Genomic DNA, 19,968 nt, shown 5'->3' with positions numbered 1-19,968 from the left:
TATGTTTGACATTAAAACATGATATATGAATATGTAAATAGTAGCTTAGGGCACCATAGAAAAGGTATGTGTAAAGGCTTTAGGCTGCCCTAACCACAGGTTGCTGTTTATCTTATAATAGATAATTGTGTGTTGTTATTTAAACAAATGATTGAGAAAATAAACTTGTCCATGAGTCTATTGAGAGACTTCCAGCTGACAGCGGGGTCTGTGAGCATCACTGGCCAGCCGGCGAGCGAGCGATCCCGGCCGCCACCAACTGGCTGTCACGTCAGACTGGAGCTTCTCAAGTCCGACAACATCGGAGCAAATGTGCAATTTGCCATCGATTTTTGTGAAAATGCCCATATTCGAGTTGATCAGTTGATTTCTCGCATAAAAAGTGAATTTAGTGGTGAAATAGCAGACGAAAATTGTAAAAAGTTTCCAGTTGTTGGCTGCTGCTACGATGGCAAACTCCCGATCTAGATTCTAGAATCGATTGCTTTTCCTTGGGTTCCCGGATGTTGACACTGAATTTTAAACATTACATTTTGCAGCTGAATTTGGCCTGTTGAATTTGAGCAAGTTGAACATATATTAGTATTTTGCATCTGAATTTGTTATATTGAATTTCTTCACGTTGAATTTATGAACTTAAAAAAAAAATTTAAAATTTGTTGTTGAAAATTTGAAGAGTAAAATTCAGAGGCAAAAAATTCAGGTACATAATTTCAATGCCGAAATATTTAGTGCTAGAAATTCAATGGCTTTTTCATTTCAAAATCCAATGAAACCGATTTACTTCCATATGGCAGCGTTTCATAAACGAACGCCCCTAGCGGTGGCAGGAAATATGACCCACAGGAGAATTTTCCTCATAACTAAACCACAGAACATAACAGTCGCAGGTTTAAACATATCGTTAACGTTGCAGCAGTTTGGTTAGGTTTAGGCAAAAAAACTACTAGGTCATTTTTGAAAAAAGATTGGGGTTTGGGGTCAAATCAAACGTTACTTCACTTCACCGCACAGGGTGCAGGAAGTGGCGTAGCTCAGTTTGTTCCTTTTAGAAAAAAACCTTGCAGTTTACTTATTTTTACTCCTTTGTTTGTTTGACCCATCCACCAACCCAACCTGTTTTCTCACACAAAATTTACCCTTACAGCGAAAGCCCCCTGGGCGCAAATAGCCGCTTAGCATATATTGGTGCCTAATCGCACGGCTGGCCATTCATACCGGACATGCATTTCTCCGCACTGGTCACAAAGCGATCCTTCTCCTCTCGGCTCTCTCTCTCCGTGTGTGTGTCTCTCTCTCTGTCTGTCCATCCGTCGGTCTCTCTCTCCGTGTGCTTAATCGTGTGTCTTGCTGAGAAGACAAGACAGCCAAAATCACCATAAACCTGGGTGTTTTATTTTGAAATTGGGTTTATTTTATTAAGTATCCAGCTGCACTGTGGCCTTCCTGTGTGTGATTACCTGCCTAGCTTGAAACATTCACTTGCGGCTCCCGGAAGAAAAAGAGGAGCTGCAGCGCACAGGCCAGCGTGGCCATTCCGCGCCTGATCACAGCCAGTATGAACGGACAGATTGGAACATGGGCGCCGAAATGAAAATAGCTCCGCTTCACGGTGCTTTGGGGCTAAGCGCAGCGCTTCCGCGCCAGATATGTTTAAGCTGTTAAACTTCACCTCACTTTCTGATTTGCTCCCATCATAATTACTACGGCCACTAGATGGCGCGGCCACTATAAACGTAAATCATCATCAACATCATGAACCTTTATTTAGTTCTCGGAGGTACAGTTGAGGGCAAGCCCTAATTTTCAATATAAGTAAATGTGAGTCCTAATTGCTGCTTGAATTAACGACTTATGTGGGCGTTTTTCGCGGAAAGGACAGTTTCGAACAAACTGCAAAGCAACTTAAGCACGTTAAACCTAACAAGAAACCAAGTGGAAAGATTCATTTTTTGTTCTTTTTTTCATTCATTGAATGCTAATGGAGTATTTGTTAGCCTCCACTTGAGGAATGAAACCAGCTTATGCTTCACACATGCACCAATTCAACAAGGTCTGTATTTCTCTATTTGACAGGGAGCAGGAAGAGTTCATTTAGCAATGCCAACAAATTGTTTAACACGTCTGCCAAAAGCTACAGCTGTAACAAACATAATATAAAATGTTGCCATTTCATTTGGAAAAACTTCTGCTGAGCAGCACAGAATGCCAACAATGTAGTCAATGCATCCTGCCCCAAATCTTGTTTACCAACCCAGGTGGTTTTCTATTGTGCCCTGGCTCAAATGCCACGCTGCATAAATCTTTTCTCTTCCTTCCTTTTTTTTATTATGGTGAAACTTTCTGTAATTTTGCTTGTATTGGTCAATACTTGACAAGTTGCATTTCTCCCAGCTCCAACTAGTTGATTTATGTTGATTCCATATTAACCCTCTGAGGTCTAAGGGCATTTTTTTTAAATTCACTTTTTATGGGTATTTGCATATAACCTGATCCCCATGTGTTTCATATCAAAATGTTCAGAACAAACTCAGCTTTCTGTAAAGTGAGGCCAAATTTTGTTCCAGAGCAATGTGTAAAGAGATAATTCGGCCCTTAAGCTGAAAAGTTTGTTTGCTTTTAGAAATTTTTCAAATCTCTTGTGAAAACAAACCAAAACTCAGTTGTTTTGGCGCATGAAGTGAATTTACAAAAGTCTTGTGTTCACAAAAATAGTGTAACATATGAATAAAATTGTATCTAAAATGTATTTTTTAAATATCGCTTTCTGAACACGAAATGTGAAATTGAAATTGCCGGTGCGTCCTTTGTCCTCAGGGACAGAACTTCATTAGTCCTGAGGGAAATTGTAGTGCAGCAGTTGCAGTACAAAGTAGGAAGCAGTGCAAATATATACAGTATGTATATATAAAAAAACAATAAGGTGAAAATCCAAAATCCCAAAAGAATATAAACAAGTTAAGGATCAGTCTTGGTGGTTTTCTTTAAAGGTGCCCTGCCACACATATTTCATTACTTTGTAGTAATATCTGAAGTTCTACCATGGACTCTGTAACATTTTTTGTGGAAAAAATGCCTCGGTTACCTTGTTTCAAGCCATTCTAGCGTAGTATAGAAAGCCTGCAGGAAGACTCAGCTCGATTTGTGCCAGTTCTCAGCTAAGCTGCTTGACTCTGATTGGCTAACAGCTAGCCAATGAGAGGCTGGCTATCAGCATCCTTTACCCCAGCGCAACTGGTGGAGTTGATGAATAGTAATGAGCTCAGGCAACACCACGTCAGACTGACCAGCTTTTGTAATTGGCCTGATTCCTCCGCTTATTTCTTTTCAGTGGCTAGCGCTGACAGAGGAGGTAGCAGTTCATTTTCACATTCACAACATAACACAAACACATACAGACCTAACATATTTAAAAAAAAAAAAATAAAGTAAGTAAAAATGGTTTTGTGTAGCAGGGCACCTTTAAAGATATGTATGAGAAGTGGCATGCACTATGAAATCTGAACAACAGTAGTGCCCTGGATGAGTTTATATAGTTCATTCTAAATGTTTATGATTATGTCCAGGATGTTGCACATAATACCATAATGTCGCATTGAAAGGAATGCTGAGGGGAAAGCAGCTGAGGGAAGAGCAGCATTTTATAGTTGGAGCATTTACCGTCAGTGGCATAACAATTCAGAACTGAGCATTGGAGCCAGTTAATAAAGATAACATGAAAAACCATTAACAACTATTGATGACATTTCTATTAGCTGATGAAAAGGCCACCAAAACAATTAACACATATTCAGAGTTTCCTGTGGCTTTAACTATAAGTCGATAGATGACACAAAGACAGAAAAAAGCTACAACCTAACCTTAATTCTAAACTTTAACCCAAATATGTAGCCCCAATGTGCTGACACATATACATGAATAGATTGTGTTTCATTTATTTTCTTTTATATATGTGAACAATAAACTGTGCAGTAGTTTCAGAAATAAACTCAGCATCATTATAGTAAAATGTTATTTTTTTCATATTGACTGAGTACTATTTTTTAAAATACACTTTTTTTTAAAAATTCAGTTTTTATCTCATAATGTTTTTTTGTTACTTACACTTTTATTTCATGCCATTTTTTATTTCATAATGTCACTTTTCATGACAGTGAAGTTGTCCACCAGTCACCTTTAGCCAATCACATGCCCCTAAATTTGAGTTTGAAGAAAAACAATGAAACTTGTATTTCACAAATTACTGGTTAATTTATATATTTTTCACAAAGTGATCATATGATTATTTATTTCACGATGTCCTATTGAAAAAAAATTAAAACATTTGGGGCTCCACACGTACAAAGAAAGGGCCAAGACGGCAAACTCTGTATCCTTGAAAAAACACACATATTACACATACCAATAAATGCCAGCTATATATATATATATATATATATATATATATATATATATATATATATATATATATATATATACATAGACTTACCATGGACTCACCCATGTGAGAAAGTATTGTACTGAACAGAGGGTTCTATGGAAGCTTGTAAATGAGTCCATTAATTAGACTGCCAGTTTCAATCCGTGTCCAGCTTTTTCAATTAGGGTAATTGTAGCCCTCACAGGGAAATGGCCCGCTTGCTTGTTAAATTAGACCTCTTCCATATTTTTCACTGTTGAACAACCCTCCCTGATTCGAATCATTGGACACATGCTTAGATTTTCAATTAATACTATTTATATTTTTTATATTATATTTATATTTTAGGTTAACAAATATCACTGACTTCAGCGCAGTGCAGTTGACCGTAACATTGGTGTCCGAGTACATGCATCCAACAATCAGTCAGCAAAATGTGGAACTGGAGCCCGGCTAAAATTGAAAAAACGTGACCAACATTACCTCATCTTTTGGATTTTCTTCAAGTTAGATCATGTTCACTCTCAAATACTGCGGATTTCCTCCCAAATTGTAATCCATCCTACCAGTTTTGCCTCTTTTTTATCAATCTGCCTGTCAAAACCATGACAGGGAAGTGAAGGAGCACCACTTGCCCCTGGTGCCCCTTAGCAAGGCACTTACAATGCTTAGAGACCCACCGATCAGACTGTGGGTGATTCGGGCAGCTTCCAGGTGTGATCGTGTGTATGTTTGTGAGTGTGTTGCAGGGCAACAAAGCATTTGCTTTCATCCAACTGTAATTTGATTGGCAGTTCTCTCCTCCCCCTATGTGTACTATGCTTGAATGTACCACACCATGAGCTGAGCTTGTATTTACGTTCTTCAACTGAAAAATATCTCTCTAAAATTTCTACAATTTCACCAACATCTGAATATATTTGATCTGAGAAATAGCCTATGCAGCTAAAGGCAGAATGAGAAAGATTTGTCGTTGGGTTGGTAAACACAACATTCAAAGTTGGCCCCGGCTCAACAAGGGTTACGATGCTCGCCAGCAGGTTAAAAAGCCAACCCCAGTTACACTATTGTTTTGAAACGAGCCTTGTCCGCTTGGTAGCCTGGCATCACCAGTCTATTGGTCTAACGCTATTGGCGTTTGCTCTACAAAACACCAGACATGCTAGAAGACAGATCATGAAAACATAAATTAGAGACTCAAAATATAGACGAGAAGAGCGGCCCAGGCAAGTGTGCCTAACTGTTCAGTGCCCCAACAGGCTCATGAGGCGTAGTGATGTGCTGTGTTGACCAGCTCAGATGAACTAAGTGTGAGGTCCCTATCCCCGACGCTGTTTACAGTCATGTTTAATTCAAAGGAAACATCCTTTATTTATTTGCCCCTTACTCTCTAAAGTGTCTTCCTATTTTTCTGCAAAGTTTCCCCAACTGACCTCCATTCCATCTTCTCTCTCTCTCTCTCTCTCTCTCTCTCCCAAACACACACACAAGGATGCACGCACTTTCCGCTGCCCTTTCGCTCCTCCCAACATTTTTCTCTCCTCTTTAAGTAGAAATTGCTGTTTGAAAGCGATGAGGCCTGACCGATACATCTTGGGAAATCAAAGCGGCTCCCCGCCCACTGTACGGATATGAGCCTGCATGACAACACACACACACACACACACACACACACACACTCTCAAAAACTCAAAACCATAGCAGTCAATAAGGAGTTATAGTGAGCTGATGGGGTGTTTGAGATGCACAGATATACCCTCAGAGTTACAAAGGGCAGATCAGCTCAAGATGAGAAACCTTACAAAAGTCTGGTAAATGAGGGAAAAAAAAGACAAAAAACACACAAGAAAAATCCCACATACAAAGTTTCAAAGAGTGAAGATAACAGCAGGAGATAGCACGCGCACACGCATACACACACACACACACACACACACACACACACAGCCTTTAGAAGTGCAGATAAAATACCCCACAACCAGAGATCCTGTTGGTTGTGATGTCGCAGCACTTCTAAGAAATGCCTGAAGTGTTTCTTTATTCTCCAGTCAGCAGTGTGAGCCACTTCCTCAGTGAGAGCATTTTTCTCTGCGCCTGTCTCTGAATGCAAGATTCAGTGTGTACAGTCACTGAGTAACGGGACAAAACGGCTCTAAATATGCACATTATTGCCTGAAGCATTAGAAAGCACATATTGGCTGGTTGAAGCTGGACATGCTGGACACAGCTTAACAAAACCGAGAAAAACGTCCCCGTGAACACGAATCAATAGATTCAAATTACGTGACATTTACACGAACTGCTGTGAGACTGGGTTGTAAGATAATAAGAAACACTATGATGGCCTTTCTGTTGACCATCCTTTGCTTTAAACTTAAAGAATAAGGCTGATGTTACTTATTGTCAACAGATCCCATGAAAAGACAACTATAGTCTGTCTAACATTCCTTGGTGGTGCATTGAAGGTCAAGCTATACAGCAGCTAAGTCTCCACAAATTGAGAGTTTTTTTTTTTTTTTAAGATTATTTTTTGGGCTTTTTGGCCTTTATTAGATAGGATAGCTGACGACAGGAAAAGGGGGAGAGAGAGTGGGGGTGACATGCAGCAAAGGGCCCTGATTCGGACTTGAACCCGGGCCACTGCGGTAAGGACTTAGCTTTCCACACCAAGTTTCAAATCTCTTTTCAGAGCAATCTAAAATGAAGTGAAACCAATGGCTCACTGCAAGGTATGAAAAGCTTGGTATGTTTTGAAAAACGTCGCAATAATGTAGTACATATGATTTTTTCGCACTTAGCCAGGGACTTGTTGCATACCCTCTTCTCTCTCACCCTGTTTCCTGTCTGCCTCTGCACTGTCAACTGTCCAATAAAACAGGAAATGCCTTTGTGGAGGTGGGCATGGTCTGCAATTAGCTGCAGTGGAGAGAAGTGTGGGAATAGCTCATGAGAGCAGTTAATTGTCTCAGCTGATTCTTGTTGGACTAATTACACTCTCCCTTATATGCAGTAGCGTGCCGGACCTTCACAAGACTGCCACACACTACAGAGTCAGGACACTGGACTGTGACGATGCAACGGGACCTTGTGCCGACAGTAGCCGGGCACACAGAGGCGCATAGTTTGCAAGCTTGTAAATTTAGGTTAGAAGTGTGTGAGCAGTCAAAATGAAGACTGTTGCTTGTAAATTGTCTGTCTTGGCTGTGCTTTGTGCTGAGGGTAACCCACGGTAGCAGCAAGACATGCTACAGCCTTTAAAAATAATAATAAAAAGGAAACTACCATTCTTTGTTCGGCTAATGAATGAAAGCAGCTGCTGTAGTGTGTATCTGAAATGAAAACCTTGATGATTGATGGGTCATGATGGCCCGACTGTTCTCATTCAGTCTCCGTACTTAGACCTATGAAAAGTAATGCAATATTAAATTTATATATAACCAACGTAATCATGAGCCAGGACGTGCAGGGCAGACTTAGAGGAAGTCAGGCAAGATCAAAGAGATGTAAATCAGTATGGCTTTTATATAGGTCTAGAAAAAGTCATTTATAGACATTTTGAAAGCTAATATATTTAAAAAAAAAAAACTTAATGATCAAGCACCAAAGCACCTAAAGGCAGACAACTAGGTCCCTGAATTCTTTGACCTGTAACCCAGACATGATCCGAAGGGAAACATATGCCAAACGCTCCACTGACCCAGGAAACGTGTTGAGGTTTACATTAGCTGGAAAGCAAAGGCAACCAAAGAGTCACCAGCTCAATAATCTCTATTAATGCATTTAAACAGCAGCACAGCATCCACACTGCTTTACACGGCCTCCAACGCAACCCGTTCTCGTTCCCAACCCGTCAGATACTGACGATTGGTGAGTGGCTCTGAGCGTCAGATACTGACGACAAAATCACCCTTTAGCGTCTGTATGGGACGCACCGGGCAGAGCAGCAATTCGACCTCTGCACTGTAAGATGACAGAGTATTAAGCATGTGTGCTTATGTGAAATGCCAGTGTGTGTTAATTATCATAATAATTTTACTGTTTGACTTTACACGTGTGTACAGTGACATCACTACAAGTGTCAGACAAGAGGCCCCAATACTATGTCCAAGTTCATCTGTTCACCTTTAACCTCTGACCTTTGAGACTACAGTAAGAGAACTGAGATGGACGCCAGAGTGGAGGGATAAACAATTTTGTTCATACACGTTAGGAGGAGGTAATTTAAAATACGTAACCAAGATACTGTACGTAAGCAGAAAGAAAAGGATAAATACAGTAGAACCATGTATTTTGAGATGGTTTTGAATGCTGAACATGAATCTCCCGGTACAGTGTGTTCAAATACAGTTGCCTTAAACTGAAAGACATTTGAGTCTGTCATCTATGAAGTCTTATCACTTCCCAAATCTGTAACAGTCGCTAGTAGTATGAAAGACCCAAAATGGGATGGATGGAAAATGGATGGGTCAAACAACAGGAATTTCACCCAGAAAATCGGGGGTCATGTCCTGATTTTTTTCCACGTGTCACTGAAACGTACATTTTGTAACCCAACCCACGATCTTTTCCTAACCATAACTAAGTGGTTTTACCGTGCACGTTGAAAAATGACGCCAAATAGGTACCGACCCAAAGCTTAAAAAAGTGACGCCAAGAGCCCTGACTAAGTGCATAAAAAAACAATGCCAAAGGGCTGTGTCTGACTGAGAGGCTAAAGTAGACTTTTTGCGTCAGAAACTAATGCCAAGGCACATGACGTCAGTTTTCGAAGAATGTGTTGTCCAACGCCAGGAATGAATGCTGATAATAAGTTAGGTGATCACTGTAAGAAATACTACACAGACGCATTTAATTTTCATAGCTCTGGTTCTATTGATTAAAATAACGTACTGACCGAAGTAATTGGGAAAACTGATGGTCCAATTCAAAAGTTGTCTGTTAGCAGTTCCAATCTACATTGAACCATGGATGTCCAGAAGAAATTACTGGATTGGATTTGATTCTCAAGAGAATGTCAAAAATGTCTTTTTAAAAAATAGGATTGGTCATTTCTGACAAACTGATGTTTTCATCTTGCTCGCTATGTCATTTTTACTATAAACGAAATTTTAATCATTCTTAGACATTCATTTAGAGCCTGTTTACAGTTCTGCACTGATTAAGGCCTGACAGTGGGCCAAACATTTGTCAATATACTGACAACTATGGATTATGCGCAAATTTCAAGTAGCCAATAAAGATGTGTACATCAGACAGGTTTGGACTTAAGGGTACTTCAGAGACACTAACTGACCTTTAACCCATGCTACTTTTCAGTTTGGGGTGGTCTCTGTGACCTCTACACTGCAATGTAACAATGCCACTCCATACACTGTGTATCTCCCAACACATCACGCTGTTGACTTATCGAACTGACGACTCTATTAAGGGTGAGAGCTGAGAACACACACACACACACACACACACACACACACACACACACACTGCTGAGACGCAGTAGCAGACTCTCATAATATGGATGACACTTCAATCTAAATACAAGCTAATGAAAGAACCTCCCTGGCACTGAGGACATTATTGACATATAATCCCAGCCCCTGGGAGAGGGAAGCCGTCATTCTCCATCCGCCAGCCAATCTAAATGGCCTGAAATTTTAATATGACATTTCAGGGAATTGGATTTATGGCGTATCAGCAGAAATTCAACCGATGGACCGATAAGAGTTGTGTGGTGCAGAAAGGGACCAGTGCTGGTATTTGTCCCTGTGGCGCTGCAGTCTGCCATCGATTTTCCTGGAGTATTATTATTCTAGTTTCTTCAGCGACTCGAGGCAGGATACAGGCTGGAGTCTACCTTCCCTTCAACAAGATCATTCTATTTCAAAACTATTTCCAAATGAGTTATTGACTTGGAGAGGCTTCGCTGCCATTCACAATCAGAGGCTTTTACTTACAATATATCAAGCTCTGGTCTCCAAACACCTGTCTTCCGAGCAGCGGGAGGAAAGATAGAGACAGCAGCGGGAGGAAAGATAGAGACATCTGGAGGACTCACATGGAAATAGAGGGCTTTCAGGTGATGGAACACCCCCTCTGGCAGCCATACTGGAGATCCATAGGTTTTGCTTTATGCACAGCTGGTTGTGCAGGAGACTCTAGGCATGTTTTTCACCATAAATTATGTTTACAGTTAAGTATAGAGTTAGCAGTTAGTGTAATATTAACAATTGCTGCTAAACCTTCTACAGAATATATATTCCTCCCATGCATGTAACGAATAGGTTCACGTCGCATTCATAGTCAAGTCAGACTGAAACCACTTGATTGTAAATGAAGATGTTTTGTCATTCATTTGAATGTCTAATACAGTTCTAACGGCAGGAAGGGATGTCACACCCCCGAGTGAATGAGGACATAACTGTAAATGCAGAACTGAAAACAAATGGAAGGATGTAACTGAACACGTTTTTTTCTTTTTTTTAACAAGTCTCAGTAACACTGCCAGTTTGTTTTGGATTGTTTTTGAGCCTCGTCGTTATATGTATATAAAGGTTTTGAGTATTTCTAATACATGTCTAAGTATGATTGATAATTCTCCTTTGAATTGAAGCGATGACTTATACCAGCAATGCATTTTTTTAATCATGTCCCATCACTTTCTTTAAAGTTACGATTAAGGCTGCCTCTACCTGAAAAACAAAAAGCATTTGTTTCTTCAAATGCTTATAACTAGGGGTGTCCCGATCAGCTTTTTTGACCCTGATCCAATTTTTTAAATATTGAATATCTACCGATACCGAGTCCCGATCCAATACTTATATTTGCTCAGATAATAGAGCTGCACACTGTTTTTTTGTTTACAAAAATAACTAAGTAAACAAAGTAACTAAAATATATCTTAAGCTTAATAGCTTTAACTCAGTGCAGCAAATTTGTCTTTTCTCTCAACACCAAAACAGTTCTCTTTAGGATCCAAGCAACCCCCCATCAAAAAAAAAACAGTCTCAAGTTCCCCACTGGACAACAAAAACTACACTTAGTGACTCTCGCGCTTAATGGTGAATCTTTGATAAAAACTAAACTTAGTGACGCCTCTTGCGATTAATAGTCAATCTTTGATTTTCTTCTCGTGTTTACCGATGCCGGCTCCAGGAAATAACAGCCGGAACGTGTGGTTTCCTTGTGGAATCAGGGAAGAGGTGTGGAGATTTAGAATAATCTGCATCTGTATAAAATGAGTGACTAAGAAAGACGGCAAGCTACGAGACATTTCTCTAGTGAGTGGCCGCGCCAGGCGGGTAGTCAGTAATGGGCCAGGGCGGCACTGGCCCACCCACTTTACTCACTGGCCCGTCCAGCCAAGTTTGATCAAAATATGTTTTGTTAGGAAAAATATTCAAATGTATGTAAAAAAAGAAATAGTAACAGAACTAGTTGTGTGTGTTTAATGTGTCTTCTCTTCTGATTAAAACAAAACTGTTTAAATCTCTTGGTATGAAAGTGCCGGCCTCCAGGCAGTCTGGCGGTACGTCTGTGGTGCAGAGCGTGTGTGATTAAAGGCGACGGATCAGTACAAGCTACGGTGGCCCTGAAGTGCAAATCACCACAGCAATTAGAGAAACGCAACAACAAATCATAAAACACAACGGCAAATAGGAAAACACAACAGAAAAAATGAAAACACAACAGCAAATATGAAAACAAAACGGCAAATAAGAAAACACGACAGCAAATAGGAAAACACGACAGCAAATATGAAAACACGACAGCAAATATGAAAACACGACAGCAAATAGGAAAACACAATGGCAAATATGAAAACACAACGGCAAATATGAAAACACGACAGCAAATATGAAAACACGACAGCAAATATGAAAACATGACAGCAAATAGGAAAACACGACGGCAAATATGAAAACACGACAGCAAATATGAAAACACAACGGCAAATAGGAAAACACGACGGCAAATATGAAAACACGACAGCAAATAGGAAAACACGACGGCAAATAGGAAAACACGACGGCAAATATGAAAACACGACGGCAAATAGGAAAACACGACAGCAAATATGAAAACACGACGGCAAATATGAAAACACGACGGCAAATATGAAAACACGACGGCAAATATGAAAACACGACGGCAAATATGAAAACACGACAGCAAATATGAAAACACGACAGCAAATAGGAAAACACGACAGCAAATATGAAAACACTTCAACAAATCACAAAACACAACGGCATTAACTTCTACCAGAAAAGGTAGGGCCTATCTAGTAGAGGACGGACCCTCCTGATTGGACAGACGCACTGTCTGTCTTTTGACAGGAAGGAGAGGTGAAAAAATAAAAGTGCCTCACTGTCTATGCTTTTAACAGACGGACTAGCCGTTTCTCATTTCAAAACACTGGACGAAATGGATGTGGAACTATGAACTGTGCTGTTGGTGAATCGGCGTCAGTCTGCTTGCAGGAGGAGAATATTCTGTCAGGAACTTTGCTCGCAACGTGCAAAGATAGGTAACGTTACCGACACCGATAGGCTTTAATGTAAGCAATAGTCGTTTTGTCTTATTTATCCCATGTCAACAAATTAAAAACTCGTGGGAGTTCATGTTTGTACAGTAGTCATAACACTTACCGGTAAGGAGAATTGCAGTAGCTAACCGTTTACATTAGCTTGTAGTTTACTGCATGTATGCAACATTAGCTCATTGTCCAGTAGCTTCTAGCTTTCAGACAAATGCAGTGCAAAATATGATCAGCAACTACAAGGTAAACGCTACCAGCTAATGAGCTACCACAGGCAGTATGATATGCATTAAACTGCAAGTGAGAAAGGGTAAATAGTACTGTAAACACACAAGCTACAAGGCTACAACCAACATATGAAAAGTCATAATACCTCCATTGATAAACACCCACTAATACAGTAAAGGTAGGTGTAAGTGTGTTAAATGGTCAACAGTTGTCAGTTAAGACCATGATGAAGAAACTACACCACTACACAGTTACATGAAGTACCTTCATGTTTCAGTATGCTTAAATATACTTATGATACAATTCTAATCTTACCAGGACAGGTTGGATAACTACTGGACTAACCTAATCTTTCTCCTTCTGTCTGCAGTCCGGAAGCAACACCATCATCGGGAGCTGAGTCTGATCGCCGCTTCATGTTGAATATACTTGTGTACAGTATATAGTAATGTTTGAATAAATGTTATAATAAAGATACACGTTTCATTAATGTCTTTTTAGAGCTTGTATACCTAACTAGTTATTAAAACAGGTAGCATCTGAATATAATTACTCAGTTAGAAGTTTCCTGTGTCCAGGTCATAATTTGATGGAAAAATAAACATTGAAAAACAGTTTATATTATATACACACCCAAAAACTTAAAAGACACAGACAAACTAGTTAATTTAATGTATTTATTTTTTGAATGGCAATCTCTAATATAGCAAATAATCTATTCAACATCTCTTTTTGGCCTCTGTCTCCCTGCTTGTCTTTTGCTTTCCCTCTCCTCCTCATCTCTCCCTTCTGGTGACGCTAGTGCAGCCACGACGCTGAAGTTGGCATCCGATTCGCAGCTTCCGATTTGGCAGTTAAGGGGAACTTAAAACTGTTTTTTTAACCTCTTACTGTATTGAATGAGTGTTAGTCATTAAGGTAAATTTATAATTATGTCTACAACACACTTTTAGATTTGTGAAAGCTTTATTGTCTTTATGAGAACACAATAAGTTTTTTTTCCACATATAAACCACATTAGACTAGGTCTAGATCCACCTAGACTTGTCAAATCTGGACTACATTATCCCAGAGAGGCTAAGGAGTCTTAAAACACAGTTTGGGATTTGTGAAAGCTTTATTCTATTTGTGAAAATGCCATAAAGGGAGATTTTACTGTTTTTTGCATATGTAGACCACATTGGACCAAGTCCACATCCAAAACCACAATACCTAAACTTGTCAAAACTGGACAAGAATTAACTCACTCTCTCCATGTCATTTATTATATCCATGAGCAGGTCTTCCCCTGTACTTGTGTAAACACGGTAACGCAAACTTGGTAATCTACAGTGGGCAATACAGCACCGTAAAGAAAAGACCTTTACGACAGCAGGTGTGGTGAAAATACTACCACTTTTGTCCAAAGTGGCCGCTAGAATTAACACAAACTGAAAGTTACATATAGCCACTTTAAGTCATAGAAAAAAATGTCTTCATGAATATAATGTGGAACTGCTGTGGACCTATCTCTGACAGCAACACATTTAGGATGTATTTGATCCTGTCAGAAGACACCATGGTGCACACTTTATCAGAGAGTGTGTCACAGCTGTCGAGGAAGTTTGACAGGTATTTCACAATCCTGTCCAGCTGGGTTTCATCATCAAAGAAGATCGGGATCCAGCGTTCCCCAGAAGTGGGGTTGCTCCTCACCTGAGACAATGGCCTATGAAGTATGAATTAAAAAAAATCTTAATAAATACTCAGTCCTGCCTCTTTTTCTGAGGAAAGGTGAGAAAACAACACTTATGTTGAAGGAGAAGGATTTGAAGAGTAAATTAAACCACTGGCAAATCTATGACGATATTTGGATTGATTTCCAAAAGGTAAAAATAACTTTTTCTACTTTTCTTTTGAAGTGAGAAGGAAGACCTGCTCATGGATATAAGAAATGACATGGAGAGACGTTGACTTGTACGTTGAATGTCAATTAGCAAAGGCCATGCTGTGGCAATAAAATAAAACAGTTTATTTAGCCTTTCTGGGATAATTTAGTCCTGATTTGACAAGTCTTAAGTATTGTGGTTTTGGATCTGGACCTGGTCCAATGTAGTCTATATGTGAAAAATACAGTAAAATCTCCCTTTATTGCATTTTCACAAATAGAATAAAGCTTTCACAAATCTCAAACTGTGTTTTTAAGACTCCTTAGACTCTCTGGGATAATTTAGTCCTGATTTGACAAGTTTAGAAAAACGGTGAAATCTCCCTTTATTGTGTTCTCATAAAGACAATAAAGCTTTCACAAATCTAAAAGTGTGTTTTAGATATAATTAATAATTTACCTTAATGACACACTCATTCAATACAGTAAAGGTTCAAAAAACGGAGGATCAGTCACTTAGCAATGTAAATTATGTTTCCCTGCTGAATCGGACAGTTTTAAGTTCCCCTTAAATTTCCCCTTAACTGCCGAATCAGAAGCTGCGAATCGGATGCCAACTTCAGCGTTGTAGTGCAGCCTCCATTTGTTCCTTAGTCCCTGTTAAAAGACAGCAAACACAAGAAAAAGATCTTTACCATTATAAATGCTATAACGGAATGTTATACTTGTTACATGGGAAACTACTCATACATTTTAGCTTTCATTTAACGTTGCTAGTGAAGTTAACAAGGTGCAGCTTTACCTCCAATCCTGCAGCTACAACTGATAAACAAACCAATTTCTAAATCTCTGCTAACATTACGCATATACAGTAACGGCTTACAAAAAGAGATGAAAATGCCACCGGACATTAAACTTTACGAACACAAATGGCATAAAAGACAGCAACACAGCTAGCTAGCTAACAGCCTAATGTTAAATGATAGGTTCAGTTAGCTTAACGTTAGCTCGGGGTGTATCTACCTAATTATAATAGCAATTTGTACCAGCATTAATGCGTAACACTTGACATTGATGTAACACATTAACGGTGATAACAAATGTACGGCAAACACTAAATATACTTACATTTAAATGTTAATTGTGCCATCAGCAATGCCGCTCCAACTCCCACTTAGGTCCGCCATTGTTGTTGTTTTTTTAACGAGCCGGCAAAGCCGCGCGCATAGGATTGTGGGTGATTTGGGAGTGCGAAAGACAGACAGTCCGTCCACTACTAGATAGGCCCTACCTTTTCCGGTAGAAGTTAATGCCGTTGTGTTTTGTGATTTATTGAAGTGTTTTCCTATTTGCTGTCGTGTTTTCATATTTGCTGTCGTGTTTTCATATTTGCCGTCGTGTTTTCCTATTTGCCGTCGTGTTTTTCTATTTGCCGTCGTGTTTTCCTATTTGCTGTCGTGTTTTCCTATTTGCCGTCGTGTTTTCCTATTTGCCGTCGTGTTTTCATATTTGCCGTCGTGTTTTCATATTTGCTGTCGTGTTTTCATATTTGCTGTCGTGTTTTCATATTTGCTGTCGTGTTTTCATATTTGCTGTCGTGTTTTCATATTTGCCGTCGTGTTTTCATATTTGCTGTCGTGTTTTCATATTTGCCGTCGTGTTTTCCTATTTGCCGTCGTGTTTTCCTATTTGCCGTCGTGTTTTCATATTTGCCGTCGTGTTTTCCTATTTGCCGTCGTGTTTTCCTATTTGCCGTCGTGTTTTCATATTTGCTGTCGTGTTTTCATATTTGCTGTCGTGTTTTCATATTTGCCGTCGTGTTTTCATATTTGCTGTCGTGTTTTCATATTTGCCGTCGTGTTTTCCTATTTGCCGTCGTGTTTTCCTATTTGCCGTCGTGTTTTCATATTTGCTGTCGTGTTTTCATATTTGCCGTCGTGTTTTCATATTTGCCGTCGTGTTTTCCTATTTGCCGTCGTGTTTTCCTATTTGCCGTCGTGTTTTCCTATTTGCCGTCGTGTTTTCCTATTTGCCGTCGTGTTTTCCTATTTGCCGTCGTGTTTTCATATTCGCTGTCGTGTTTTCATATTTGCCGTCGCATTTTTCTTATTGCTGTTGTGATTTGCACTTCAGGGCTACCATAACAAGCTGATGTAAATGATCCCAGTTAAAAGTTAAAAAATACCAAAATCGGCTCTGATCCGATACTGTGATCGGGATCGGGACATCCCTACTTATAACAACCTAATTCTAGGTTTTCCCGACAAGCAACCTCTTGTTGTCATGCAAGTAATGAATGTCTTCGCTAAGATGCAAAAGGAGGTGGTAGTATGACATTGTTAGACTGCTGCACAACATCTGCATAATGGAGGACCATTGGTCAAACAAAGTGTCTAAATGTAAAATGTATAAAATATACGTAAAGTTTTTTACTAAAGCCACAAACGCAAGTATTTTAACTAGGGCTGGGCAATACGGAGAAATTAAGATATCACACATATTCTTGACCAAATACCTCAATGTCGATATAGCAACGATATGTAGGGTTGACAATTTGTGCTTTGACAAAATATTTTCATAATGACATTTTAGATAAATAATGATTATAATGTGGATATAATGACTAAGTGGTTAAAGGCAAATAATAGAACAGCTAGAACAGTCTGGTAAGTTCAAAAAATGACATCACTTTACCATAATGCAGCCTTTAAAACCAGGAAAAGACAAAACTTAAGCCATATAACGATTTCCAAAATCTAAGACGATATCTAGACTCATTTCACGATATCGATATAATGTCGATATATTGCCCAGCCCTAATTTTAACCCAATCCACAACCATTTCCTTAGCCTAATCAAGTAACATTAGTTTTGTTTGAATTCACAATGGAACTACCAGAGTGTTAAAAAGTGCCGCCAAGGGGTCTTGACCAAGCTAACGGCGACCTTTACCATGTGAATAGATCTTGTAGGTTTAGATCTAGATCTAGATCTAAACCTACAAGAAGGTGTAGCAGGCCCCTTCTAACCCTAGACCGGTAACCACTGATTACTGACAAACAATGCATTTTGCCATTTTTTGTTACCATGGCATGTATGTATACTTCAGGAACACCAGATTGAAAGTGTCAATGCAGAGAAGACTTACTGAGACCACTGAATATGGGAAATGTGATTTGAATGCCCTTAGAGACTCTTAAAGCTCTGCTCTTGTGTAAATTAAGAACGGGATCAGAATTTGCAGAAGCGACTCTGAATCAGGCAAACAGAACATTGGGTAAATGTAATTCATTTCAGTCATGGCCCTAAAGTGCACAGAGTCATGGCACCAGGATGCAGCTCTTAGTACACAGTGCCTCAAGTGTAGGACAAACCACAAGGATAGAATACTCAGAGCAGAGGACAGTGTGTCATGAGAAGTCCTGGTTTGTATTACCGTCACAGTGATACAGGGAATGGATCTGGTCACTTATGTTCTCAGTGTGTTCCAGTACAGCAGGAACAGAGTGTCTCTGTCACTGTTAGTCCGCACGGTAAGTCACCTCCAGCTCAACCCCAGTCAGCATCTAAGACTCAGCTAATTACATCCACATACATGCCGCATTTGGCAAAACCAACAGCGGGCAGATACTTTCTGTTTCAAGCCGAGGGAAGGAAGCAGAGAAACGGCTTTTAGAATAATCATTTTACGTGGCACATTAACCATCGTCACGCGTGGCAGTATCATGAGCCTGAGAGGAACATGGCATGCGTCCTCCTGCCTCTCTCAGTCTGGAGAGACAGAGCATCTAAAGCCAGCCATATCAGAAAAACACACACTGTGCACGGGGGCTTAACGCCTCACCACCGCTCACCAGCTCCAGCTCTCTTTGTTACCCGAAAATGTGCAATGATATGTATATATATATATATATATATATACATATATATATTATCCATGTAAATGATTTGCCAGCCTGAGATAGTTTCAAATTTCTATAAACTAGCTATGAGTGAAATATGAATATTTTAAGCAGCTTAGCACTGATTTAAATATATTTACCAGCAGTGTGCTGGCTGTGGGCCAGGACACAGTGTAATTTCACAAAGCCACCACTGCTAAACTCAATTTAAGAAAGCTGATAATTCAGACTGGCAGCGCTAAGGCAAATAAAGTCATTTAAGTAAAATATTTCATTTTCTCAGGCTTTGTAGAAACAGCAAGGAGAATAACACTGATATGAGTAGACATGGAGAGAACATGGCAAAGAGAATATTAAGCAACAAGAAAAACTAAGACCAGTGGGGTGAGTCATTTCCCATTCTACATTACGTGTCCTTTTTACAGAGGACATTTCCAATACGACAGACAGTATACAGTAGGCAATGGCTTTGGTGGTAACTACACAATAATATGACCATTGGAATAATTTGACATTCCATTATAATAATACTGAATATGTTTATTGCAAGTATTTACAGAAATGACTAAATGAACAGATCTCAGAAGTATAGGCTAATCAGTGTTGTAGGCAGACAGCCACAAGAGAGACAGAGCCTGCTTTGCACTTGGAAACTAGCGCAGTACACTGTAGTGTATGTAAAGGTTTGAGTTGTTAGAACTTTTGTACAGCTTTTTGGCAAGAAATCCAGGAGATAGTGTCATACCTGCTACATGTTAAAATGTAGTATTCAAAAAGCTTAAGAAGCAAATCATAAACAGTACATGTCTACCTCCAAACTTACACTAACGGAAAGTTTGAACATACACATTGTCATCCACATGACAACTATGCAAATTCCATCTGCTGATGAAAACCATGTCATATGGTTGAAAAAGCTAGTAAATGGACCTTGAGTTGACAAACTACTATTTCAAAGATCACGAACGATGATGGTCAACTGGTTAACAGTAGTGATGGTCAGATGAAGCTT

The 19,968-nt window shown here is 39.5% G+C and overlaps 1 protein-coding gene across 2 annotated transcripts in view; it reads right to left on the bottom strand.

The window, feature by feature from the left end:
- Positions 1-19,968, bottom strand: part of grik2 (glutamate receptor, ionotropic, kainate 2) — a 299,478-nt gene that overhangs the window by 263,457 nt on the left and 16,053 nt on the right. The gene's annotated exons all lie outside the window — the stretch shown is intronic.

This window comes from Sander lucioperca, chromosome 10 (assembly GCF_008315115.2).
Source record: "Sander lucioperca isolate FBNREF2018 chromosome 10, SLUC_FBN_1.2, whole genome shotgun sequence".
NCBI lineage: Eukaryota > Metazoa > Chordata > Actinopteri > Perciformes > Percidae > Sander > Sander lucioperca.
The sequence above is the reverse complement of the archived record's forward strand: the minus strand, read 5'-3'. Positions and strand labels throughout refer to the sequence as shown.